Source organism: Colobus angolensis, unplaced genomic scaffold, assembly GCF_000951035.1.
Source record: "Colobus angolensis palliatus isolate OR3802 unplaced genomic scaffold, Cang.pa_1.0 Scaffold103, whole genome shotgun sequence".
Lineage (NCBI taxonomy): Eukaryota > Metazoa > Chordata > Mammalia > Primates > Cercopithecidae > Colobus > Colobus angolensis.
The window spans coordinates 5,751,309-5,760,930 of record NW_012111253.1 but is presented as its reverse complement, the minus strand read 5'-3'; positions in this window follow the sequence as shown (position 1 = coordinate 5,760,930).

Genomic DNA, 9,622 nt, shown 5'->3' with positions numbered 1-9,622 from the left:
TTTCTTTCTTTCTTTCTTTCTTTCTTTCTTTCTTTCTTTCTTTCTTTCTTTCTTTCTTTCTTTCTTTCTTTCTTTTCTTTTTTGAGACAGAGTCTTGCTCTATTGTCCAGGCTGGAGTGCAGTGGCACAATCTTGGCTTACCACAACCTCCACCTCCTGGTTTCAAGCAATTCTCATGCCTCAGCCTCCTGAGTAGCTGGGACTACAGTTGCCTGCCACCACACCTGGCTGATTTTTTGTATTTTTAGTATAGAAGGGGTTTCACCATGTTGGTCAGGCTGGTCTCAAACTCCTGGCCTCAAGTGATCCTCCCTCCTTGGGCTCCCAAAGTGCTGGGATTACAGGCGTGAGCCACCACACCCAGCCTCATTGACAAATATTTCTGAAGTGCCAATTATATACTGAGCTCTGTGCCTGGTGCTGGGAACATGGCTATGAAAGGTCTTCATAGATCCAATGGTTGAGAAGGGGAAGCAGACCAGCATAAAGAACTGTGAAGGGTCTGAGATTTTACCCTACTTGCAAGCTAATAAGATAACTTGTCACAGTTTCATGGATGTGGACAGAAAACATGAGACTCTTGGTCAAAGGCGAAGGATTTCATTACTCATGACACAGCAAGCAGTATAAGCATGAGCACATTTACATCAGTTCCCTGTGTCCCCCAAGTCTGATGATGGTGATATGGATGTGCTCATATGAATGTCTGCACACACAGTGGATTGCATTAAAGGAGAAAAGTACTAAAGTTAGGGAATCTAAATTTTTTATAATAGGTGGTGAGCATGCTTGCCCTTTACTCTGGAGGGAGATACCATCTCTATCTTCCAACTTTGTTAGCCATACAAACATCTTTAAAAAGACAGTCTGGAACAAGCAAATGGCAGTCTAGATCAGTCAATAGACAAGCACTCCTAGATGTGGATGAGCCTAGCCAAGATGAGCAGGGTTGTTTAGCTGGCCTCCAGTTGACCCCAGACATGTAAGCAATAAACACTCTGTTTACCACTGAGGTTTTGTGGTTGTTACATGACGTTATTATAGCAATAAACAACTGATACCATCACAGATGGCTTCTTAATTCCAAAATCTAATTTCTCTTTTCTATTGTAACCAAAGATTTCTGAAATACAGATCTTATCACATCACTTTACCGTCTAAAAGCCTTCGGCTATAGACTGCAACCCTAACATGAAATCCAAAGTCCTCAGTGGTCTGGTTCCTATTTTCTTTGTATTTATTTAATTAATTAATATATGTAAGCTGACAAACAAAAATTGTATATACTGATGGTATACAACATGATGTTTTGCCCATTATTATTATTATTATTTTTTGAGACGGTGTCTCGCTCTGTCGCCCAGGCTGGAGTGCAGTGGCATGATCTCAGCTCACTGCAAGTTCCACCTCCCAGGTTCATGCTATTCTCCTCCCTCAGCCTCCCGGTAGCTGGGACTACAGACATCCACCACCACGTCCAGCTAATTTTTTGTATTTTTAGTAGAGACAGGGTTTCACTGTGTTAACCAGGATGGTCTCAATCTCCTGACCTCGTGATCCACCCTCCTTGGCCTCCCAAAGTGCTGGGATTATAGGCGTGAGCCACCGTGCGCGGTCTGCCCATTATTTTTTCAACTTCACCTTTTACCTCTCATTCCTCTCATTGTATTTCCCTCTCATTCTCTTTCTTGCTTCTGGCATTCCACTTACATAGATTACACAAATTTCCCTGCACTTAAGAAAAACAAAATCTTTAGAATATTTTTTAAGATTATAAAAGTTATTTATTCAGGCTGGGCGCCTTGGCTTATGCCTGTAATCCCAACACTTTGGGAGGTCGAGGCAAGTGGATCACTTGAGGCCAGGAGTTTGAGACTAGCCTGGCCAACATGGCAAAATCCTGTCTCTACTAAAAATACAAAATAACCCCGTGTGGTGGCACATACCTGTGATCCCAGCCACTCAGGTGGCTGAGGCATGAGAATTGCTTGAACTCAGGAGGCAGAGGCTGCAGTGAGCCAAGATGGCGCCACTATACACAGCCTGGGTGACAGTGCGAAACTCTGTCTCAAAAAAAAAAAAAAGTTATTTATTTTAGTAAATCTGAAATGTATAGAAATGTACAAAAAGCATCACCTAGGGCAACCTTCCCTTGAGGCTTTTGTTCCTCCAGGTCTTTTCGCATATATGTTGTATGCTAATATCAGATGCTTTTGTTTGCCATCACTAGGTGTAAAGGTATTTTCTATTTAGAAAATTTGGAGGAAAATAAACACCACTAATAATTTTAAAAGACAAATGAACATTTAAGAACTATGATAGACAAGGAGCTAATACCTTTACCATATAAATGGTTCCTACAAATCAATTAATAAATATACAGTAGGCCCTCCCTATCCATGAGTTCTGTATCTGTGGATTCAACCAACTTTGGGTAAAAAAAAAATTGGAAAAAAAAACAACAAAAAATAGCAACACAACAATTAAAAGAAGATAAATTAAAAACCAATACAGTATAACAACTATTTACATAGCATTACATTGTATTAGATATTTTAAGTAACCTAGAGATGATTTAAAGTATACAGGAGGATGTTGTAGGTTATATGCAAATACGACACCATTTTATCTCAGGGACTTGAACATCTACCATGCAGATACCAAGGGCCGACTGTATATACATGAGAGGGGGCAAAGAATAAAACAGGCAACTCCCAGATAACTACAAATGACCAAAATGCAAAACAAAAATACATTCACCTTCAAAGGTGCAAATTACAACAATGCACATAATGTTTGGCTTATAAGATTATAAGATTTTATCCTACTTGCAAGCTAATACAATAACTTGTCACACTTTCATGGATGTGGACAGAAAACATGAGACTAACACTATACTCCATTGGTCAGAGCAGTCATAGCCTCTGCCAAGATGTTAGAGGAGGGAATGTAGACCCTACATTGTACGTGGAGTACGTGGAATGGGATACACACATTGATGCAGCCATCTTGGGAAAATACAACCTGGCACACTTCCCAAATTTCAACAGGAATTCACCAAACATCTTGGATCTATATTCTTCAAAAGGAAATGAAAATCTCGGAGAACTTTCTTTCTTCTCTCCCTTCTTTCCCTCTACCTCTGCCTTCCTTCTTCCTTCCCTCCCTCCTTCCCTCTCATTCTTCCTTCCTTTCAGTTATAGACAGCATAACTATCAGTGAGTTACTGTTTCACAGTGTGAAGTCTTGCCAGCAGCGTAATTTTGATGGTCTGCCTGGGGGCTCCCTAATTTTTTTTTGAGACGGAGTCTCTGTTGCCTAGGCTGGAGTGCAATGGCGTGATCTCGGCTCATTGCAACCTCCACTTCCCAGGTTCAAGCAATTCTCGTGCCTCAGCTTCCCGAGTAGCTGGGATTACAGGTGTGCACCACCTTGCCTGGCTAATTTTCGTAGTTTTAGTAGAGATGGGGGTTTAGTAGAGACAGGGGTTTCACCATGTTGGCCAGGCTGGTCTCGAACTCCTGACCTCAAGTGATCCACCCGTCTTGGCCTCCCAAAGTGCTGGGATTACAGGTGTGAGCTATTGTGCCTGGCCTCCCTAATTTTATTTTTGCCATGTTTATATTTTATTTTCCACATCGCCACATTCTTTATGCTATAGAGACAAGAAGGCTATCTTCTCAAATAATCCTTTGTCATATCTTACCTAATTATTTCCAAGAAAGATTTTATAACATTAAAAATGTTAGAATTGGGGCAATGTTTTCATTTCATTATATTCCAGGCACTGTTCCAAACAGACCATTTACAAATATTAACTTGCTTAATCTTCATAACATTATTCTGAATATACAGATGAGAAAACCTAGGCACAGAGAAGTTAAGTAACTTGCCCGAGGTCACAAAGCTATCACACAGCAGAGACAGGTGTCAAACTCAGGGCATCTGGCTACTAAATCTATATTCCTAGCCACCATGTTATGTTGCCTCTCTATCATTATTCTACTCCATTAGCTCCTTATTAACTTGAGCAACAAGAAATATAGCCTCTGAGCCTCCACCTCCTGGGTTTGGGCATTTCTCCTGCCTCAGCCTCCCAAGTAGCTGGAATTACAGGCATGTGCCATCATGACTGGATAATTTTTGTATTTTTAGTAGAGATGGAGACGGGGTTTCACCATGTTGGCTAGGCTGGTCTCGAACTCCTGAACTCGGGTGGTCCACCTGCTTGGGCCTGCCAGGGTGCTGGGATTGCAGGCTTGAGCAACTGCGCCCCGCCCTTGTGTACCTTATGTGAGGAAGTCCTGCTCTTAATCAGGATGTGTCACACAGGCCCTGATCTTGCTACTCTGGCTCCATGTCCTGTGAAGACCAAAGCTTACCAAGATAGCTTTTTCCCTTCATGGTGGCAGACAGTCTTGCCCCCTGCACCATCCATAACTCAGAAATACCCACCATTTCTCCCCCTGGGCTTCAGGATAGAATTACTTGGTTTCTCTGATGATCAGAACTCTTCCTTAAAACCCAAATCAGGAAGGAATGAACAATTTTCTTTGTCTGGCATGGATGAAATTAGCACTGTTTGCCTTTGTAGGCCCCAGACAGGCAGGCAGCTTAATTTTTTTCCTTGCGTATTCTAGTCTCCATAAGTATTACCCTTTGTCCTGCTGGTAATGACATAGTAGATAGTAGACCAGCAACTGGGCATCTGGGGATTTTAACCCTGGAAACAGTGGGTCTGATAGTGCTTGTGTTTTTCATCAGTGTCCACCCCAAGTGGGTCTTCCTGCTACTATCTTCACTTAGTTGCCCCCTACTTGCCATCTCAGCAGTTGGCGAGGATGTGCCAGGCCTAGGTTAAACTTGGAAATATGCTTGACCATTCTATTCCCTGCTCCTTTCAGATCAGTTTGGCTGTAATTTTGGTTCCTGGGACTCTCAAGCATAGCTGGGAAATCAAGTTAGAGGTGTAACTACCTTAAAATGTGCCAGCTTATGAGGTAATTAGATTGGTTCTCTCCAGAGGTAAATTTCCAAGAAGAGATGCTATAGATGCTACTCTTATACTGTAAAACATTGTGAAATCAGATTACTTTCAAATGATGTATTACAAAGTTATGGAAAAAAGCAGTTGTGACTAAGGAAGCCCAAGGCTTATATCCCAGCTCTGTCTTACACTAAATATGGGTACTGTGTTTCCACTCTTGTCTGTAAAATGGGAGCTTATATCCACCAATCTGTGTGCCTGACATGGTGGTGAAAAGGATTAAGCAAAACAATAGTTTGTAATTTATTCCGTCAGAGCAAACTGCTGGTAAATAAATAAAAGGGAGTAACTTGACTAAAAATAAAATTTTTAAAAAAATAAGAAAAATCATAATAAAACAAGTTTGTAATTTATAACTGTACACAAATAAAAGATGTTATTTTAAAAAAGAAAGAAATATAGCCTCTGAGCCAGGTGTGGTGGTGTGCACACTTGTAATCCCAGCTACTGGGGAGGCTGAGGCAGGCGGATTGCTTGAGATCAGGAGTTTGAGGCTGCAGTGAGCTATGATTGCATTACTGCACCCCAGCCTGGGCAACAGAGTGAGACCCCAATTCTTAAAAAGAAAGAAAGAAAGAACTGGTTTGTGGAAAATCATGAGTTCTCAGATGTATAAAATAATGGGTTGCAGGCTGGGGGCGGAGGCTTGCGCCTGTAATCCCAGCACTTTGGGAGGCCAAGGCAGGTGGATCACCTTAGGTCAGGAGTTCAAGACCAGCCTGGCCAACATGGCAAAACCCCACCTCTACAAAAAATACAAAAATTAGCCGGGCATGGTGGCGGGCGCCTGTTATCACAGATCCTGGGGAGGCTGAGGCATGAGAATCGCTTGAATCCGGGAGGCGGAGGCTGCGGTGAGCCGAGATAGCGCCACTGCACTCTAGCCTGGGTGACAGAGCGAGACTGCGTCTCAAAATAATAATAATAATAGGTTGCTAGAGAAATATTCCTGGATTCCTGGAATAGGCCCAGAGGGAGGGGTTTGTTACCAACCCCAAACCTGCCCCTGTCCTTGCCGCTCCCTGCCTTAGTAAGTTCACAAGGACTTGCCTAAGGCTGCCCTCTGGCTGACTTAACCACACTTAACAATTCTCTGCCCCAGGTGAGGGATGGTAGTTTGCTAGATCTAATGTGGTGAAATATACAAGAAATTCAAAGCATTTTGTTAATATTTTGTAATATTTTTCACACAGAGTTCCTGTAATGAGGTATGGTTGCCTCTGCAGTTAGAGAGAGACAAAGAGATTTAGAGTGACTTCCTCATATCATACAGTCAAAGGACTTCTGAGAAGTGAACAAAGTTCTGCAGACATAAGGCTTCTTTTACCACTGCCAAGTATTCTCCCTCGAATAGCCTCTCCCAACCATATCAGGTTTCCTTGGCTGAGTATTTAGGAGGCTGCTGGTGAGTCTAATCACTTGGGACATCTTAATAACTGAAGTCACATTGGAGGGGAAAACTCGTAAAGAGGCTGTGGGTGATTGAGGGCATCTTCTCAGAAGTCTGGCTCCAAACACGCGTGTTGCCACATACTTGGAATTCTGCAACGAGAATGCAGAAATATTTCAACCAAAATATCAGTGAGGTTTATCTGATTCTTCTAATACAGTGTTTTCAAAGAAGGAGCAAGTGCTTCAGTAGCTGAAAAGCACCGTTTATTCAAAACAGTAAATGAAATATGTGTTATTGGCGAAAACAAAGACATAATATGGATCCCAAGGCAGACTTTCAGGAAGCCAGGGGCGGAGGAGAGAAAGGAAAGAAGAACTAAAAGAGAGAAAGCTTAGAAAAATATGCAGTTTGGTCTTGGACCTATGCCAGGAAAAGCTGGGTAATGAAGGATTAAAACCAAAACAAAAGGAAAAGGAAATCAGGGTAAGGAAAGGGCCACAAGGAATAAAGAGCTGGTGATGTTTTTAGTATAAATGAAAAGCTCCCAATCTTGTTGTGGGTTAAGAGTGTGGGCATGGGGGATGGGGACAGCAGGCTGAGGTCAAACTCAGGGTAATAAAAAAAAAAAAAAAAGTAAAAACCCCAGCAAATAAACAAGCGGAGGGGAAAAGATGAGTAAGTAGAAAGAGAAAAGGAAGCACTTTTAACAGGAAGCCGACCAAAATAGATATGTACAGTGCCATCTGAAGGGAAAGGGGGAGAAGGGGCCATTAACAGCATGTAAGCTTAGGAATTTGGGGAGAGATGATCTTAAATACTAAAAAACAGAGGCCCCAGCCTGGCCAGCATGGTGAAACCCCATCTCTACTAAAAACATAAAAATTAGCAGGGCATGGTGGTAGGTGCCTGTGGTCCCAGCTACTCGGGAGGCTGAGGCAGGAGAATCGCTTGAACCTGGGAGGCAGAGGTTGCAGTGAGCCGAGATCATGCCACTGTACTTCAGGACACAGTGAGACTCTGTCTCTAAATAAATAAATAAAACAAAAAACAGAGGCCCTTTTGAATGACCTGCAGATTCTATCCCTGTGAATTACAGAAGGCGGAGGCTCTGGATGGTGTCACAGGAATGATTGGCTACCGTGTTTTCCATCCCAGAAGTCAGCCAATTTCAAGGCCAGTGGACAGGATCATAATCACTGTTTTTCAAGTGCTCCAAAGGCCTAGGGTGGCCGTCAGTGGGGCAAAAGGATGAGGGGATGCGTAAGGCCATGAAGGCATTGGGATGGATGAGTGGGTTGGTTGGCAAGAACCCCTGACCACCTGGCTGCAAACATCACAGTAGAGAGCCAGGCCTTGCCTGACCATGGTCTCAAAAAACTTCATCTCCTACTGCTAGGGCCACTTGATGTCCATCTGTTGGTGCAGCCTTCTCTCAGCTCTAGGACGAATTCTGGCCTTAGCTGGACTATCCCAGGAGTGCTAGCCCCATATGCTGGGACCTAGAAACAGGGCATCCTTGCTGCTTATATTGTCTTGACCTTAGGGTTTTTGTTTCCCTAACTGGACGCTACAGTTCTACATGTTCTTAGCTACAGTTCTACTCTTGACCCTCTCTTGGTCTTGGATTTGTTCCTTGTATTTAAGGCCATGCCTTAGGCCCCTGTCTGCCTCCTAACACCCTCTAAGGCTGGGGGTCCTGACTTGGTCTTGGCAGGCTCCTTTCCATAACCCAGAGACCTGCTAAAACTCCTTCCTGGTGATTGGCTCCAACTATTGGAGACAGATGACTTTGTCATCCATTGCCTGTCTGTCCTCTTGGCTCTCTAAGCATTGCTTAAGCCTGAATTTCCATCAGATGCTCTGAGCACCTTTAGAGAATTCTGTTCATCCATCTTTGGTTTTCCTAATGCTGCCTATGTCCCACGATCAGCTGCCTTTGCCATAGGTGTCAGATGCCATGGGCTGTCTGCTATATCAGACTGCTCTCAGCTCAGAAGCTAGGTCTGTGACCCATGTACCTGCAGCTTTGCCTGTCTCACTAGCATCCGTGCTATTCCGGAGGCCAAGGGGAGGGTTGTTTGAGGTGCCAGTACTTCCCAGCATGCCCCATCTTACTGCAGCCCACTTGGTCATTCTCAGGGGTCTTCTGGACTTAAAAAAAAAAAAAAAAAAGAAGTAAAAAAATAGCTTGTTTCGGTATCTTCAAAAATAATTTACCAGCAGGGTTGTATATTTAACTACACTGGAGCCCAGAAGAAAGTAGAAAAGACATGTTTAGAATTCAGAGAGGCCAGGCACAGTGGCTCGCACCCGTAATCCCAGAACTTTGGGAGGCCGAGGCAGGCAGATGGTTTGAGCCCAGGAGTTTGAGACCAGCCTGGCCAACATGGTGAAGCTCCATCTTTACGAAAAATACAAAAATTAGTTGGGCATCACGGTGGGCACCTGTAGTCCTAACTACTCGGGAGGCTGAGGCGGGAGAATTGCTTGAACCCGGGAGGTAGAGGGTGCAGTGAGCTGAGATCGCACCACTGCATTCCAGCCTGGACAACAGAGTGAGATTCCATCTCAAAAAAAAAAAAAAAAATTCAAAGATGTGACAGACATTGACCTTGACCTACTCACATTCCCTTTGCATTCACTCTTCCAGTACAAGACTAAGACCTCCAACTGCAAGCACCTGTGAGTCTGCCTGTGCACTGGCTCTCAGCTGCGGGCAGGGCAGGCAGGAAGTGCCAGGGAGTGAACACCCCTGGCAGCAGCTCTCAGCCAAAGATAGAGAGGAGTTTAGGATAAACACCCTGTGTGTGTGTGTGTGTGCGTGTGTGCGTGTGTGCATGTGTGATGTATGACTAAACCCCAAAGTGCAGTGTATGCTTTCTCCCAGAGCTCTCCAGTGGGATGGTGCCTCGGTTGTCCATAACTGTAACATGTTTCATAACTCACCCTTTTAAGCTTCCCTTCTCTTTCTTGTCTCTTTTTCCCACTCTCTTACTGGTATTTTCTGAGAGCATCTCCCTCCGTACTCCCGAAATTTGTGCTCATATTTTTGTCTTGTGGTCTGCTTCTAGGAGAATCCAAGCTAAGACAAGAAGTTTCATTTCATATTCAAGGTTAAGGATCTAGTTGTTTTTCTGAGAAGGCACACTTGCTTTGAACACCAGTGTAATACTGTAATAGAC